Source organism: Megascapheus bottae, chromosome 15, assembly GCF_031878675.1.
Source record: "Megascapheus bottae isolate mThoBot1 chromosome 15, mThoBot2.hap1, whole genome shotgun sequence".
In the NCBI taxonomy this organism is placed as follows: Eukaryota; Metazoa; Chordata; class Mammalia; order Rodentia; family Geomyidae; genus Megascapheus; species Megascapheus bottae.
The window spans coordinates 39,801,801-39,821,052 of record NC_143523.1 but is presented as its reverse complement, the minus strand read 5'-3'; the positions used below and the strand labels follow the sequence as shown (position 1 = coordinate 39,821,052).

At 38.3% G+C, this 19,252-nt stretch overlaps 1 long non-coding RNA gene across 1 annotated transcript in view; it reads right to left on the bottom strand.

The window, feature by feature from the left end:
- The window catches only part of LOC150054191 (uncharacterized), a 184,363-nt gene extending 165,328 nt beyond the window's left edge, over positions 1-19,035 (bottom strand). The window contains exon 1 of the long non-coding RNA XR_016537926.1: positions 18,921-19,035. This is a non-coding gene — a long non-coding RNA (uncharacterized LOC150054191). The remainder of the gene's footprint in view (positions 1-18,920) is intronic.
- Between the last annotated feature and the right edge of the window lie 217 nt (positions 19,036-19,252).

Genomic DNA, 19,252 nt, shown 5'->3' with positions numbered 1-19,252 from the left:
CATTCTCAAGGCATAAAGCCAGTCTAGCTAAAGAGCAGCAGAGTTGGTACCTAGACTAAACTGCATTAGCCTCTATCACCTACCACCATTGCCTATAAAACTGAGTTGCATGAATGATTTTTTTGGAAGAATATCAATCTCTATCAAGAGATCATTTTAAAGGGAAGCTCCTCCAGGATAGGGAAACAAGAGTCATATAATGTGTGATTGTTGTTCTTAATGTACTATGTTATTTCTCATCTCTTTTGTTGTCTCTTGGTTATCTCATATTGTTATAGTATCTTACCTTGTTATCTGATATATTGTATATATGTTTATTTGTTTATTTGAAATAGGATAGGGAAGGGGGAAAACAAGATGAGGGGAGGGGGAGGGGGAGGAAAATGGGGACAAAAACATGAGGAAGGATAGCAATGCTTGTGAAGTAATGCACCTTCTATCTGGTGAATATAATATAACCCTTCTATTCATTACAATAACAATATATTTTTAAAAGGAAGCTTTTCTTTACATATACCATCAATATGTTGTCTGAGACACTATCATACAACATATTACACATTATCAGCTTTGTGAATCATGCAACCACCCCAATTTCTCCTTCCAACTTAGTACCTAGAACTCATTGACTCACTCAGGGTCAGCCCATTAACCTTTATGAAGGATGTTCTCTAACTCTGCACTTGATAGGACTCGCCAGGCTCATTGCTAGCTTCCTGTGTGTTTATGTAAACTTCCATCTAAACTTCAATGAGATCCAGTGAGTTACGTATGAATGGACTTACCTCTAGGACAGTAATTTAACGTTGCCCAACTGCAGTTCTTATCCATTTTCCCTCATGGACAAGAAACAGCTAGTGATACAACTTAATCAGAAATCATTTACAACATTGGTTTATTCGAAGTAGTTATTATAATGAGTGACCTTTTTATCTCCTTCTGTATATACTTCCAATTGTTCAAAATATCTCCATTATCAATTTTGTCATCTCAAAGTGGTAACTTAGAAAAATCATTAAAAATAGATCTACAAACCAGGCAATGGTGGCCCATGCCTGTAACTTTAGCTACTCAGGAGACTGAGCTGTAAGAATCATGGTTTAAAACCAGCCCAGGCAGGAAAGTCTGTGAGACTCTTCTCTCCAACTAACCACCCTAAAACTAGAAGTGAAGCTGTGACCCACAATGGTAGAGTGCTAGCCTTGAGCAAAGAGCTCAGAATCAGTACTTAGGCCCTGAGTTCAAGCCCCACTACCAACAAACAAAAAAAGTTCTACAATGTATAATTATATAACAAAAGTTCTTTATGCAGAATATAGAAGGTTAAAAATAAATTAGCATCATAATCAAATTTTAGTTCATGCTTATTTGTAAGTCCAATTCATCATACTCTTCAGACATCCAATAGAAATAGCCAAATGATTTTGAAATTGATCCTGATACCCTATATTTTAATTCTCACATTAGCAGATTTATGTAACAAACATTTTGCATTTTTAATAAGCATGTGGAACCATGTTTGTGTGAAGCAGTTATATACTTTATCATGTTGGCTGTGACCACCTAATGTGTATAGTTATAGCATGCCATGAAACTTTTTAATGAAAAATAATAAAGGACACACTCTTCTGTGACACTCGAGGACTTGAAGAACCCACTCATTTACAGTATAGGGTCAATTCCAAAGAGTATCTGGAGACTTGCTAGACCTTTAGAGGCCTGCTCAGGCTCCCTTGCAGCAGAAGATGGAGAATAAGAGGCTTTTTTATCATGAAAAAATCTATAGACTAACAAGGCTGTGAGGTTTTGAGAACCACCTGTAGAAGCATGTAAAGTTATTAGAAACTATGTGGACAGATCCAGCAAGGTGACTCATCTCTGTAATCCTAGCTACTAGGGAGGCAGAGATCATGAGGTTCAAATCAAGCCTGGGCAAATAGTTAAGATCTCATTCCAGTCCATGAAGAGCTGAGCAATATAGCACAGGCCTGTCATCCTAGCTTCATAAGAAGCATATATAAACATGATCATTGCAGTCTGGGCAGTCCAGACAGAAATGTAAGGCTTGTTTGAAAAATAATGAAACTAAATGGGCTGGAGGATATGGCTGGAGTCATAGAGCACCCTCCCAGAAAGCACAAGAACCTAGGACCACTATTAAGAGAAAAAAGAAAGGAAAGGAAAGAGGAGGAGGAGGGGGGAGGGGAAAAGAAGGGGTGAGGGGGGATGGGAAGTCCTTGCTCTCCACTGAATCCCATGATCAGTCTAGGAGATGGTGAGTCACTTTGTGAATAGAAAAAATTGTAAGTATATTCAGGAATTCCAAATGTTATCAACTGAATGTTTCCAAACCAGAAAAGTCACATAATATGAACATCAGCTCCAAGGAAACTTTAAAGTCCAATCCACATGGAAAATGATCTGGTTAAGGTCACAGCCACTTGGATCTATAGTCAGATGACCAACATTGAAAGGAATGGGGCTGTCTGTCTGTCTCACTCAGCATCAGAAATTCTAGATTGATACCAGTCAATAAGGAGGTTCTGAATTCTGTCTTAATACGGAATAGGCCATCCCAAAAAGCATTTAAAAATCTTTTTTAAATGTTTTTTTAAACTTGGGAAGGAATCAGGAGGCCAACTTGTATGTCATAGCCCAGTAATACAAGCATCTAGAATCTTGTGTTCCTTTTCCCGGGTATCAGGAATCTGTATTTCAGGAGCTCTGGGGAATCCTTCTGAGCTACAGGGCTGTGAATCTCAGAGGGGCAGTAGTGCTGTTCCTCTTTTAGGCCTTCCTCCCTTGTCATCATCTGCCATTAACTTCAGTCACCAGTCACTGGGATTGCACACAGAACACTGACCTCATTGGTGTCCCCTTAGGATTAAAATTGCTAGCAATAAACTTCCCAGAAGTAATTATTCCCGCTACACTGGTGTGCAACTCCAATTTCTGACAATTACCTAGGATTAGTCATAGTTTCCTTACCCCTTTACTCTTTAGATTTTAGCATTCAGAAAGGACAGTCACTGTGGAAAGTCAGTGCAAAGCAGAATATATCTGAGCTTCCATTGGAAAATATATCTCCATTTTCCCTGATAATTGTGGAGAAAAGAAAGGAAGTCTTTGTAAGATTGTTCACAATTTTTGCCAGGAAAAAGAAAAAGAAAGAAGTTGAAAGAAAATCCTAGAGGACATTGGGATTCATTTTATGCTATTTTATTTTAAAATTACTGCTGATTAATATTTCTTTTCTTTGAGGTTTCTGCTGTTATCCTATAGCTTGTCTCTCTGTTTTCATTTCAGCAGATAATTGCTTGCCTCAGGATATTGTTCTTTTTTTATAAGGAGAAATTTCTCATATCAGATTTTTAAATGCTCTCTGAAGTTAACTCTTGGGTTCCCACATTAACATAGTCAGGGATGATTTTCTGGTGAAGGTCTTTGTAGACAATGCTACAAATGGATTTTAGCTTTTCCCTTTTCATGAAATATAAATACACATTCTCACTTGACAAGACTACAAAGTTAGTTGGCAAAATGAAATTACATGCACAAAATTGATGGAAGTTTTCAGGTGTACAACCTATAAATTACTTTTCATTCTTCTTCTTTTTCTTTTTTTTGTACCAGTCCTGAGGCTTGAACTCAGAGCCTGAGCACTGTCCTTAGATTTTTATCAAGGCTAGCTCTCAACCACTTGAGTCACAACACCACTTCCGGCTTTTTCTGTGTATGTGGTACTGAGGCTCAGGTCTTCCTGCATGCTAGGCAAGCACTCTATTGCTAGGCCAAACTCCTGGCCTAGCATGGGACTATGAGCTCCTAGAAAATCCATCACAGTTAAAACGGAAAAAAAAATAGGTGCTAAGTGTCTTTGATGGAACAATTGAATGAATAGATGAATGAATGAATGAATGAGATTTCAGTCACATCTCTCAGTATACCTGTGACCATAATAAAAGACATTTCATTTGTCAAAAATCCAAACATATTTAGCTTAAACTTTTAATGTACTCGCTGGGGTTGTTAAAGTATTGAATGTAGATGTACATATTTCTTGGACCTTTTCACATTAGCTATTTAACCATTACTCAGTCCTTCTTAACAGAAACTGAGTCAGAGTATTTCAACTAGCCATAAGAAAAAACTCTAGCTTAAAAGAGATCATACAGATCATTTTATTCTGAGCTCCTTAACCTACCAGTTAAAAACCATATGGGATCTAGACACACCTTTGAGGTTTAAAATGTGATTCAAAGGCTTCTAGTCAGGGGGTGCACTTTGGGCACTTCTCTTTGTATTTTTATGTCTGTCACAGGCAGATATCATATCTGCTCTCTAGTGAGCCCTGTCATCATTGCATTCGTGACTTTTGTTTAGTTCATACCCTAACGGAACTGCAAACAGCCTGGCAAAAGAGCTAAAGCTGAATTGTTCTCTCTCTCTATCTCTCTCTCTCTCTCTCCAGTTCCTACTAGTAATATATACAAGATTTAGAATATAAGCTTTATTTAACTGCAAAAAATAAGCTCAGAATGGCTGTGACAGGCCTAGAATCCCACAGGCACCCCCAGTGTGCAAAGCCAGCAATGTCTTTGAGCAGTGGCTTACTGGGGGTTAGGAGGATTTGGCCCTATGGTGACTTGCTCTCCTCTTGTCACAACTGGAGAGCAGGGAGTTTCCGGCCAGAGATGCTATTAGGCATCCTGTAATGCACAAGGTAGCACTCCACGACAAAGATGTGCCTGGAATGTTTTGCAGAGCTATCAGAGAGTATTATAACTTGATCATAACCTGTGTAAATGGCAATTGCAAACCAGGCCTCAAGAATTCTGGGTAAATTACTGAAGGTCAACCACATTTCATCTTATGCAGAAGGCTTAATATTAATGTCAGTAAGTATCTTGTGAAGTCTAACCTCTTTCAGTACTGTCCTTCAATGAGCCAATCCAGTCAGCTTTACCACCAATCTGGAGCTGGTATTGTTTCTTCTTTTTAATTTATTTTACTTTTAGGAGATTTCTTTTTTATTTTATTGTCGGGGTAATTATAGAGAGTTACAGTTACATTCATCAGGTGATAGGTACATTACTTCTTGAACACTGATGTCCCTCCTCATATTTTTGTCCCCCCTTTCCCTCCCATCACCACTCCTAATCATCTTGTTTTCCCCCCTCATCTTCCCTATTTCAAATAAAAAAAATAAATATATACAGTACAACAGGTAACAAAGCCAGATTCAGTAACCACGTGAAATTAACCATAAGGAGATAAAGAGAAAAGAAATAACTGCACTTAGTACATGGAGAACATCAATCATGAAGATAAACCTCTTATTTTCATTCATTCATTCCATTCGTTTTGTTTAGTCTCATCCTGTATGACCATATATACATAGCTTTTGAGTTATTGTAATCCTCTGCTAGGAGAGTCCTAGATGTGCACAAATGAGGGCAACCATTGAGCCTATGTTCCTTTGGGTTTGGCTTACTTCTTTTTTATATATACATATATATATAATATACCAGGTAAAAAAGTCAGATACTGTAACAATATGAGATTAACCAAAGGGCAACAAAAAGAGAAGAGGAAAAAAAACATAGCACATTAAGAACAACAGTCACTCATAATTAAGCTCTTGTTTCCATGTCCTGGAGGTTCATTAACTTGGCCTCATCCTATATGGCCTTATGTATGTAGGTTTTGAGCTATTGTAATCCTCTGCTAGGAGAGTCCTAGGTTTGTACTAATTATTACAAATGAGGGAAATCATTGATCCTATGCAACTCTGGAGTCTGGCTTACTTCACTTAATATGATCTTTCCAAGTCTTTCTATTTCCTTACAAATGGGGCGATGTCATTCTTTCTGATGGCAGCGTAGAATCCTATTGTGTATAAATACCACATCTTGTTGATCCACTCATCAACTGAGGGTCATCAGAGTTGGTTCTATATCTTTGCTATGGTAAATAGTGCTGCAATAAACATCGTTGTGCTAATGGCTTTAGTATGTCGTTTCTGGACATCTGGGTAAATGCCAAGGAGTGGAATTGCTGGGTCATAGGGGAACTCTATGTTTAGTTTTTCGAGGAACCTCCATACTGCTTTTCAGAGTGGTTGAACAAATTTACACTTCCATCAACAGTGTAGTAGAGATCCCTCCTAGCCACATCGCTGCCAGCATCTGTTGCTATTAGATTTCTTGATCATGGCCATTCTAATTGGAGTGAGGTGGAATCTCAAAGTTGTTTTGATTTTCATTTCTTTTATGGTCAGAGATGTTGAGCATTTATTCCTGTGCCTATGGGCCATTTTTATTCCCTCTTCGGAGAAGTCTTTAGCCCACTTTTCAATGGGATGGTTGCTTCTTTGAAGATTTGTTTTGGAGAGATTCAATTGAAACCAACTTCAGGAAATGGAAATGTGGAGTTCTTATTGTTGTTACATTTTGTTGATGATGCTAGTGGTGTTTGTTTTCACTTTGGGTTTCTTTTTCTTTTAGGGAAGGTAAAAGGGGTGGGGACACAGAAAGTGAGGGAGGAAAGGTAAATAAATGTAATTGTGCTTTTCAGGATATAAAGTGGAAAATGATCTATGTAACTTGTGGGCAAGGATGGAAGTGAAACTGGGAGAAGGTAAAGAAAGGTGTGACATTGTCCAAAAAGAAGAAATAGGTTCATTACTTCGCTTATGAAATCATAATCCATACAGAAACTAACTTAATAAAATATTTTTAAAAAATAAAAGAGGAATTCAAAAGTCTGGAAAGGGAACATAGTAGGCCTTGGGTTCAATTCCCAGCACTTAAAGGAAGGAAGGATGAAAAGAAGAAAGAAAGGAAGGATGGTTGGAAGAAAAGAAAGGAGAGATGAGGGAAGAAGGAAAGAAGGAAGGAAGGAAAAAGGATGGTTGGAAGAAAAGAAAGGAGAGCTGAGGGGAGGAAGGAAGGGAGGAAGGAAGGGAGGGAGGGAGGGAGGGAGGGAGGGAGGGAGGGAGGGAGGAATAATCTTTGCAAGCAAATTCATATTTAAGTAATGAACAAATATTGAGAAACAAAACAGTAAGTACCAGCTATGGTTTTAAAATAGTAGAAAAAGGTTGAATGAAATCCTGCTGTTGATCTGTTTTCTATGAAGGAATTCATGCTCTCCCTCATAGTACTTAGGCTTATTTCCATAGGGCTGACTTCCCCGCATTAGCGCCTGAAGCTGCTCCTGAAGTTGAGACTGTCTGTACACAGTGCCCCATCCTTCTGCCTTCCACACTGTACTTTCTGCAAACCACTGCAGCAAATAATTTGACTACAGCTTAGTAGAAACTATCCTTACTACCAGTCCCCTATTTATACAACTACGGTCACTTCTTTATTAATTGCCTATGTATTTCTGTTTCAGAAATACTGACAAGAGAAAATAGTTATTACCCTGGCTTACATGAATAAAAAAGTAGGAATATGCCTTTCTGGTGGAGATTGCAGTAATCTTACAGAGCATACACATTTCTCCTTTGGTAACTAAAACAAGAAGTTATTGTTCTGTTGTTTTCTTTTTTTAAGAAGGAACAGGAGGCGGTGGGAAGAAGTAATGGCAGTCACTTTTAGGAAATGCGGTCTTTAACATTTCACGCATTTGTAAAACATATCCTCAAGATTTTCTACTTAATACTCTATGCCTTGTCATTTATCACTCAGCTGCCCACAATCCTTATTCCCCATTGTCCGACGACTTGATTGCCTCTTTGATTCAGGAAAATAACCTCAAAAGATTTGAGTGTAAACAATTTGATTGCTATTCTTAGATAATTATGAAAGTGAGTCCATCAATTTGGATTTAACAGTAGTTTCACTGAAGGTTTGAATATCTTTCTCAAAACATTACACATAATTAGCCAGGAGCTGGTGGCTCATGCTGTAATCCTAGCTACTCAAGAGGCTGAGATCTGAGAATCGTGATTCAAAGTCAGTCTGGGCACATAAGTATATGAGACTCTTATCTCCAATTAACCCCATAAAACCGGAAGTGGCGCTGCGGCTCAAGGTGTAGAGTGGTAGTCTAGAGCTGAAGAGCTCAGGGACAGAACCCAGGCTCAGACTTCAAGCCCCCCCAAATTACATGTAATTAAATGTCATTTATTTTGCACCAAAACTGGTACTCAAACTTGATACCTGCTGCTTTCATTCACTGGTCACCACTCTACCAACTGAAACATACTTCCAACCCCTGTCAATATCATTTTTAAGTAACTTTGTCACATTTTTGCTTACATTCTTTTTTTCTCTGTTGTATATTATTTTCAAAAGATTATTAACTGTAACATTGGAACAACTAGTCATGCAGTTTTTGCAGTGTAGCTGTTCTTGTTGGTCATATTTATGTCTACCTTTTTGTCTGGTGATGGATTTGTGCTTCAGGCAGGTACTTTTGCCAATCAGAACAAACTGTATCACTTTAAGCAGCAATGATTTATTGTCTTGAAGTTCAATTCTCTCTTGTATGCTCCCAGGGAGAATCTACTTTGTGCCCTTCCCAGCTTTTTTTTCATATATTTTTTATTGTAATTAATAGAAGGGTTACATTATATTCACCAGATAGAAGGTGCACTACTTCATATACATTGATACCTTTTCTCATGTCATGGGCCCCATTTCCCTCCCCCCACCCTGCCATTCATGTTGTTTTCCCCACTTCCTTATCCAATTTCAAATAACCAAGCAAGCATATATACAATATATCAGATAACAAAGTGAAATACTGTAACAATTTGAGATAACCAAGGGACAGCAAAAGAGATGAGAAGTAGCATAGTACATTAAGGACAACAATCACTCATCATATGTTTCTATATCCTGGAGGTCCTTTCATTTAGCCTCATTCTATATGGCCTTATGTATCTAGGTTTTATTCTATTGTAAATCTCTGCTACCTTCCCAGCTTTTGATGTCATCTTCCAGTCTCAACACTCCTTCGGTTTGAAGTTGCTTCTCTTCAGTTTTGGCCTCCACTACTTCCAAATTTCTCCCTCTATAACCTCTGTGTTCAGCTTTTCCTGTCTTTACAAAGACCTCAGTTACATTAGTGTCAGACTCACCCTAATGACTTCATCTTAACTTGATGTCATCAGCAAAGACCTATTTCTGAATAAGGTCATAGTGACAGAGCATCACAAGCCAGGACTTTAACATCTTTGGTGGAAGAGAAGGGTATGCAATCCTTCTCCTGACAGTCATTGCATTATTCTAAAGTTAGCTATCTTCCCTGGCATGGTCAGTACTACACAGTTGTTTTTTTAAGCCAAATCTAGAGGCTTCATATTTTCTTTGGTTTGCTACAAGATACTACAGGATAATGGCCACTACCTGTGTATTCAGCCACTACCCAAATGTCTCAACTGTGTGGAAGTCAACACCCCATTATCTGGAAACACCTAGAATGAATTGTGTTAGTACCTTGTTTTCTTCTCTTTTTTTATGGGAGGGGGGAAGGAGGGCAGTTAATATGCATTTCTAACCTGCCTCACTTTGTAATGCTTTTAAGAATTCAAAGTTACATGAGCTCTTGGAAAATTAATATGTGCGAGAAACATTAAAATGGGGCCTCTGGCCCAGCTTCTGCTACCCATTTGCTTATTCGCTTTCACTTCTTGTTTCAAAAGTACCGCATATTCATTATAGTAGGTCAAGCTAGATAGCACTGTATAAAAAGTTATTACTAATCCCTTTTCCACATTCAATTCCATGCCAATCAGGGAACTAACATTATCCTCCACATCTTACTCAATGGTTAGAAATAAACAAATACATAAAGTTAACACAGTGTTTTCATTTGTTGTCAACAGAAAAGGTGATTCTATACATATTCTATACATCCACCATTTGATTTTTTTTACTTAATATAATGGTCAGTATTTATAAATTTCATTCATAGTATTTACATTTTTATATTGATGTACTTTCTACTTGTTGTATCTGCCTATTAAATATGTCAATGTAACTATGCCTTGAAACCCTGCTGAAAATAAAAATTTCTAGGTTTTTTCAAGGTTTATTTCTAACTGAGATGTTCAAATTTTTCCAAACCTTTATAATCTGATCTGAAAAGGGTTAAACATATGCTTAGGTTATTTAAATTCAATATAAAAGAGATCTGTAAATGTATATATTTGAAGAAATGCCAACTGAGAAATGGAAAAGATTCTTAGAAAGAGATCATAGTAGAAAGTATGGATTTATAGAATGCCTTCATGTTAAATGAGATACTCGAGGATATAAGCGAGCTGATTGATTTTTCATATGACTATGATTTCAAAGTAATTTAGCAAAGTCACAAAGAGATCTATAATTGGTTTCAAAATAGCAAGGCCTAGAAACATAATAAAATTTTAATTGGAATGTAAAGTTTGCAGATAAACTTGGGCTTTATATGTCAAAGCTTGTAAATATCATGCAGCAGACAGGTGTTGAGTTATTTATTTCAATTTATAGATAAACTAGAGGGTACAAAAGTTGTGAAAGTACTGAATATAATCTGTTCTAATACTGGTGTGACTAATTGCACTAATTTCCAGGGCAGCGTCTGGACATGTCATTAGTGATATGTTACACTGGAAGTGTTAAAGGAGTTACACTTCATAAAGGGATGAGGGAGAATTAGACAGAACCAAAACACTTTATTATTTAACTGTTATATAGCAGTACAGAACTCTGAAATATTAAATAACCAGTAGCACCATCTACCATATTGTAAAGCCCCTTAGCCAGATTCACTTGTTTTCACTAGGACTTAATCATTCCAAATGATTCCATGTGTCTTAAAACCTGTGGGTACAGTTATTAAGCAAAGCCTATTGTCTTCTCTCAGCCGTTGATTTCTCCTATGTTTCAGGGCAAAAGCCTGAGTGCCAATTTCTGCCTGTTTCATCTGAGGAGAGTAAATACGGAGCCCTATTGAATAACTTGTGAGAATTGACTAGATAATTCAGCAATTCTTACTTGTTTGTTTGTTTGTTTGTTTTTGTGGGTCATGGGGCTTGAACTCAGCCTTGGTGCTGTCCCTGAGCTTTTCATCTCAAGGCTGCACCCTACCCTTGAGCCATGCCCCACTCCCCATTTTCTAGAAGTTAATTGGACATGAGAGTGTCACATCCTTTTGTGCCCAAGGTGGCTTTGAACCTTGATCCTCAGATCTCAGCCTCCTGAGTAGCTAGGATCACAGATGTGAGCCACTGCCTGGCTCCAACAATTTATTTTAGAAGCAAGCAGTATATGAAGTAACCCAAAATTTATTAAGCTTTCTCAAATCAACATTTTATTGTAAAATAAAGAATGAATTATTTTTCAAATATAGGAAGTAATAGCAATCCAAAGTATCAATAAGCAAAATCAATCTCAGTCAGATCTCCATGACCAAGGGAAATAAAAAGAGAAGGAGAATGAGAAGAAAGGAAGAAGAGATAAGAGAGGAGGGAGGAAGAAGAGGAAAGAAGGAGAAGAGAAAGGAAAAGAGGAAGGAAGAAAGGAAAGAAGGAAGGAAGGAAGGAAGGAAGGAAGGAAGGAAGGAAGGAAGGAAGGAAGGAAGGAAGGAAGGAAGGAAAGAAGGGAGGGAGGGAGGGAGGGAGGGAGGGAGGGAGGGAGGGAGGGAGGGAGAGAGAGGAAGAGAGGTTTTATATTTTGTTTTGAACTTGGATTCCAGGAGGAATCAGCTTTGTTTTTGTGCACTGGTTTCCCTTGGGGTTAGTTTGAAACCTGACACCAGTAGACTCACAGGGGATATGGGTGACAAAGGAAACTTCCTTTCACAGAATTCCCAGCAAACACTGTTTCACAGCTGTACAGCACAAACTGAATCTCTTCATCTGTCACCATGACTAAGAGACTGGAATATTCACTGGTTTCAAGGATCCAATACCCACCCTGAAATTAGCCACAAAATTTCACAGACTCTTAAAAAGTTAAGAATGGGATAACCATGACTATTTTGAGTTAAGTCAAATTTTAAAATAGATTATATTATCTATGGCCAACATTAAAACACATTTATATTTTACGTCTGTGCTTCATTGGACAGTTACATTGCATTCTCCTCTATAAACTAACTCATTTGGTGGATTTTCATCTGTTTTGTGAGATTCATTTTTATCTTACGAACTCATAGGAAGCACAGAATTCTCTGTGAGGCCCACAGAAGGCATTAATGGAGATTCCAAATCCTGGAGCTCACCAAGGATCCTCATAGGGAGCTTAGCACCAAAAAAGTAAATAGAAAATAAATAGATTGAAAGCCCTTATCGGAAGTAAAGATTACTTGAATTTTGAATGTGGGCTGGTGTGTACACCTAATAAAAAGGAGTCCCAGTCCCTGGAAACAAATGCACTTACCTGCTTTCTCTAGCTTTTCAATTCTGTAAAGGGTTGTGTTTGGGAATTTAGAAGTTCCCACTGGTTGATAAAAGCCTCCCTCTCCAGCTCCTCCCTCTCCCTCGCCCACTCCCCTTCCCCATTCTCTCTCTCTCTCTCTCTCTCCCTCCCTCTCTCTCTCTCATCTGGCACAGCTTCCTGGATAGTGCCTGGTCATCCATCCACCATCTGCTTCTAGAGCTCCAGCAGCTGCGTGGTGTGATGCTACATCCAGTGGAGAGCCAGGTTCACGCAGCACACCATTGGCTACCATAAGGGGAGCATGTGGCCCAGTTACACAGTCCATTGAAAGACCTCAAATATTTATGTGTGTATTAGGCTTAATGTCTATCCATTTCACCCTACCTCCGCGCTGGCACAGCCCCGCTGTGATTTATGTCCCAACCCAGGAAGCTTGTCCTCTTATATACCACTTTACCTCTGCAATTATCTCCTTCAACAGTACTTACAGGTTCCTCACTGGAATGCCAGGTGGCTCTGTAGGGATACAGCAAAGCAGGGTAGGGATACTTCTGTGACCCCCACTTTCTTGTATCCCCCACTGGAGTAGGCTGGAGAAGGACTTTCTCCTGAGTCTCTTAGAAACCCTCCATGGTGCCGAAGCTACCCCTCTGGGTTTGGTATTTTGTTTTATCAAGGAAGGAACACTGGACACAAGCTCCACTGAGCAATGGGCAATGCAAGAGCTGGAGTGGAATTTGGGTGCACTGGCGCTGTGTTTATTCTCATTTTAACCCTCCTACCCACTTAACATATGCATGAAAACTTGGTTATCTCCAGCCCGAAGCCTATAAGCAGCAGCAAGGGCGGACAGAAGGAGAAGATTGAAAGCTATGAAGCCAATATAAATTTAATGGGTCAAAACAAATTTCTTAACACCTGTTGGTCTTTAAAGACTCTTAGCAAGTGGCTCATCCCCTTTCCTTCCCAGGGGATATAAGGCAACAGTTCCTGGATTATTTGGACGTTTCATAGTCTTTTACCCACGGTTCAACAAGTATAATAAAGCACCACATCCATTTATCCTAATAGTAATAAAAAGCATGGATCAGTACTTTGTGAGACTGAAATTCCAAACAAAAATGTTTTGTAGAAATTCAATACTTATAAAGCTGATTTTTGCACATTGATTTTACATGAATTTCAAAGGGCATAAGAAAAATACAAAGTTGAGTCTTAAAGAAGATTCCCCACAAGGTAGTATGAACCGATTCTGAATGAGTTAAAGTAAGTGACTAACTTTATTTCCTTTTGTTTTCAGCAGTCTGAGAAGAAAGCAAGTTCCTGTCATGCAGGCCTGCCCATTTCCCTGTTCTACAACATAGCAATATATGCTGTCTGAGTGGAACTGAATGAAATCTTGGAAAAAAAGAACAATTTACTAGTGACTGTATTCCATTTCCTCTCATTTGGACCAGCCTTTTCTTTTCTTAATAGCAACAGCAACAGGAATGAAGATATCAATGATATCTAAAGCATTAGCCAAGCATCAATGGCTCACTGTTCTAATCCTCGCTACACCAGAGGCAGATCTCTGTTCAAAGTCAGCCAGGGAAGCAAAGTCAGAGAAACTGTTTCCAGAGTAGCCAGAAAAAGGCAGGGCTGAAGGCATTCCTGAAGAGGGATCACATTAGCTGACCCAGCAAGCCCAAACATGCCTAAGGTACTGAAGTCAAATTATAGTACTGCCAGAAATAAAAATAAAAAAAGAAAATTCCTAAAATATATCAAGCATGGTGTTCCTTCTAGACAGCATGTGTATCCCCTTTACTAATATTGATGACCTTATATATCTCATCCTATTTCTCATCATTACAGCCTTTAATATATTATTGTCTTCATTCTATAGAGAAGCTAATTTAGGAAAGGAAAAGTCAACATTGTCAAATTTCCTCAAGGAAGTGGTGATGACACTAGAAATGGAAGCTAAGCCCTACTCCCCAATTAACTGCAGAATTCATTTTTTTAAATACTGGCCATTCATATCTTAAGCCATTATCTTTTAATCCATTCCTGCTGAAAACACTAGCATCCGGCTATACCTTAATACCTCTGTAGAGAGAAGCAACAGGTTTTATTAGTAGACTTCACCATTTCCAGTGTTCCCAATATATACTGCTTAAAATTTTTTCCCAGATTAACAAAGAAATGCAAACTTTCATTCTTTCAGAAGAGTGGAAGGGGAACAAACTATTCACTAAAGGCTACTGGTGGCTTTGCTGGTTCCCCCAGGTGGAATTCCAATCTTTATTTCAAAGTGAAAATTGTAAAGTGGCCAAGAAATAGATGTGAGACATCTACTTTGAAGCAAGCTAGAATTTGTCCATTATTACACCAGATCAGCTTTGAGCAAGGCATTTTAAACATGCAAATACATATTTTTGCCTAGAGCTAGAAAGTGGCGATGTCTTTTGTAGAATTGTGCTTTTTCAGGGTTTTACTTAAGATATAAATTTTAAGCTAATACCCCATATGTAAGTGCCCCCCCACCCTTTGTTTTGAGGCAAGGTCTCAGGACATTGTCCAGGCTAACCTCAAACTCATCACCCTCTCAGCCTTCTAAATGCTGGTATTATAGGCTGGTAGCATCACATCCACCCACGAAGTGGTCTTTGAATCAATGAAATGTCTTTGTCCTTCAGTGCATTCTGCTGTGCATTAATAGTACTGCCACAGCAAATTCCCACACATGGACTGAGGCTTGCAGAATGGGTGGGCTTTTCTATGTCCAACTCTGCCAGTGTGTCATGAAGGACATCTCACTAAACTGTGTGCATGTCTCTGACATTCCCATCTTTCTGAGGAGCCAGGATTGGAATGTCAGCCTGTTCCCTGTCACCTTTCTATTTCTCTAGGCTTTTCAGACATCCTGTCCCTCTTTTGTGATTCCTGATGCTCTTCTGCTCTTACTTGCTCTGATATATAATCTCTCCTTTGTTACTGTGACTCTTCTGCATTCATGGAACTTCTAATACACCATTTTGCCCCAAGTTTAAAAGTAGTAAGTTGTTAGAACTCAATATTTATAGTTACTGCACCATTTTATATGCATTATTTAAACTCAACAGCAACTTGATGTGTGGATATTTCCTACTTATCTACTAACTGTCTCCATTCCACAGGTGGGGAAGCTGAGGCTCAGAAATATATAATTATGTCTCAAAGGCCACAGAGACTAAAGAGAATTAAGTCAGTTTGATTACAGGTCATAAGCTCACTGTCAATGCGTTACACTGACTCTTCCTAAATCAGGAATTATGTTTGGAACACAGACATGTATGGTTATTCTTCACTTTCGTAAAAGGTAAAGCTATGTTACTCATGCTGTTGTGCTTAATGAATTATTAACAGAGATGGAGATAAATCAATATCTTAATTAGGTATTTAATGCCAGAGCCACTGATAGTTGATATAAAAGAGAATTAAACAAAGCATGACCGTGAGCCTGAAAAATATACATATCTCAGTGTAGCTGACCAGCTACTTAGTAACCAGCTATTGTTTTTCTGCGAATATTTACTGACTGTTGACTATGTAGCTCAGATGTAATTTCGGGTTCTGAAAGAAGAGAGGATGAGAAGTGGCCACTTCCCAATCAGAGTGCAAAGAGCAGGAAGTCGGCATCAGAACAACTTTAATGATGTATAAGGGGGTGGATGGGGAGGTGCAGTGCTTTGTCACAGTGGAATAGATGAGTAACACATTGGGAAACTCTCATAGAGGTGGTGGAAGGCACACAGATGCATTTCAGTGAGTAAGCATGAATTTTCCACTTGAGGAAATCAGGAAAAATATCCTAGAATTCAAACTGCCTCTGTAAAAAGCCCAGAGGAAAACAAAAACATAAGTGCAGACCCTTTGGAAATGGATCAATACTAGTGGAGCATGATCTGCTGAAAGCTGAAGAGGAGAGAAGACTGAATGGGGGAGAGAGATGGAAGCCAGGGCTTGAAGCACCTGCAGTAGTCTGTGGCAACACCAGTGAGGAATAAAGGGTTAGACTTGTGTCTAATCTTAAGAAGCACCTTCCATTTACAAAACACAAATTTGCTAATGTCTTCTTGTTAAGAAAGAGCTGACAAAGGTACATCATTTCATTGTCACCAGAAACAACTGGCCACTACGACTGACTCACTCATGGATGTTTTCTAGGTTGACATTATGATGCCTACATTTGAACTATTTTGCTACTGCACTATCTGCTTCGAAAGGCTCCTCACAGGCAGTCAGCTGCCCGTTAGACGCTGCACACTTGTAACTCACTTTGTGAGATAAAGGGAGAGCAGAGTTCCAAAGGCTCTATGTGTGCTTATGTAAAGGACTGAAGGATTGCTCCTACTTGGATTTCATGTGTGTGATAGAGTGGATATACAGGTGAGGAAATAAGAAGCACAGATTTTTCTGCCTACACTGCCTTTGAACCTTGTCCTCAGGACCCCGCCTCTTGACTAAGTACGATTAAGGTACGAGCCATCTGAGTCTAGCAGGTGCTATATTCTGTTTAGCAAAAATACCTAATATGACTTCATTTCATGCTTTTAAGAAAATGAACCTGAATGCCTATTAACAGCAACTGCATTGTTTGCCTCTTTTTCTGATATAAAAGCATGAAGACAAAGCTTGTGTGCCCAATGCATGTGTACATGCACATGTGTGTGTGCACAGCATATCAAAGGAAAAGCAGCAGCACATATGTGTATGTGTGTATATGTGCATACAGGCAATTAAACTTACTGGCTTGAAGATTACATTGAAAATATGTTTTTCCCTACCCTCGTATCTAATTATCTAAACATTAATTAGGATGTTGAGTAAAACAAAATGCTTCATTTCAAGAGAAGAAGGAAGGATATAATAACCTATCATTTATCATGTGTAATTATTGGTGAGGAGCAAAGAGAGGAAAAACTGAACCTGTCAGTGAAAAAAGCCTTATTTTCTAGGATGAGATAAAGGAATTAAACTTGACTATTTCTAGAATATGAACTAACTTGGGAGTAAAGACCCCATTTTCTGATTTAGGGCTTTCCCTGGTCAATTTCCTACCATGGCCTCATGGACAAGAAATGATTTTTTGTTTCCTTCAAGAGAAGAACAAGTAGGTGGTTGATTTAGAAACCGCTGGGCTGGTTCAATTTCAGAGCAAGTGATTTATTGCAGATCTCCCAGGATTGCTCTTTTAATAAGTTTTGTTTTTAAAGAAAAGCAATGATAACTGGGATTTCTGGTCCTCTGACCAAGTAGAAGAAAATTGTATCAAAGGAGAAGCAACACTAAGATTCTCCCATTTATGCCCAGAAAGAAAAGAAAAAGTTTTAGAGTCTGCAGACATTGAACAAGGACACAGGACTGCAGAGGTATGTATTCCTCCTTGAAGGTCAGTCTGCAACACACTTGGCACCTATGATTCTGTTTAGGGATTGTATCCAGTAATTACATTCTCCTTAAATCTATGCCTGAGTTGTAAATCGAGGTGAAACCCTTCCAACAGCCTTCCCATGATCCTTTTGAAAAGGGCAATTCGAACAAGTTTAAAGAACCTTCAAGGTGAAGGCAATTCTTCGATATTTAGAAGGACTGCAATTTAAAAGTCGTTAGATTCAATTATGTGGAAGTAAAGGTTTCATCCTTTTTTTTAAATAAGAAAGTGAAACAAAGTAAAATCATTTGTGTAGTGAACTTCGTCCTGAATGGATTCATAAGTATCCATAAAATAGGGTAACACATAATGAATAATTTTCCCCAAAAGCACACTTTCATCAACTAAGTGAAAGAAAATAAAACTAAGTCCTTCTTGGAGATAAACAGATGCATTTTGTATTTTACAGTTTTAAAATTAAATAAGTAAATTTTACTTTAACTTCCCTAAAGTCTATTCAACATTTTGTATATATGGAAGAGAGAAACACAGAAAATCCACGAGACAGAACCAAATTAAATGCATGTTTGTCTGTGGACTTTGCTCTTTTTACAGGGAATTTTCTTTCTTGGTAAACAACACAGTACGGAAATCAACAAAATGTCACATGTAGTATATTGCGTAATAATATTTGAAATGAAATGTAAAATCAAAGCACTTCATTTTCTTAGCAAGAGGTTTGAGCGGGAGTCATTTTTATGCCAGCGCTCAAGTTTGATAGAATTCTAACACAAATCAGGAAATGGATACACACAGAGGTAACAAAACCAACCACCACTTTTCCATCCCAACAGTGGGAGTCTGAACAACTGAGTCTCATCGTAGATCTTTCCCCAGAAATAAGAAGTAGAGTAGCCCCTGGCAGGCCTATTTACTATCTGATAGAACCGAGAAAATGCTTTCACACTGAAACTCTTCAGAGGATCATTTTATTATCTCAATTATGGACAAGTAAAGAAGAAAGTTGATCTTTCTAAAGAAAATGGAGCAATCCTGTGTGTGTACTCACCTGGCTATACTGCATATGGAATCAAAATGCAATTTTGCCAAAAATATAGTCTGAAGAATTTCTAAAGTATACTTACTCTGGATGAACTTGAGTCTTCTGGAGGGTTTTTTGTTTGTCAGTTTCCTGTTACTGATGCTGTAGAGGGCATTCATTAGAAAGCAGACTCTTTCTTCCTAAGAAACTGCCTATTTACCTTGTCTTTCAGCACATTGGAGTTACTGTGTTCCTAATCATGAGAAAGAAAACTCATGAGTCTCCCAAGATTATGTGAAAGAAATCCATTATTTTCTTTTTCATCATTTTGTTCAAATCAGTGAGAAGTCATGTACTAAGTTCAATATTTAACCCTATCAAAACTGAAAAACAACAAACAGACATTGCTCTTGAACAGACAATAATGCAAACACA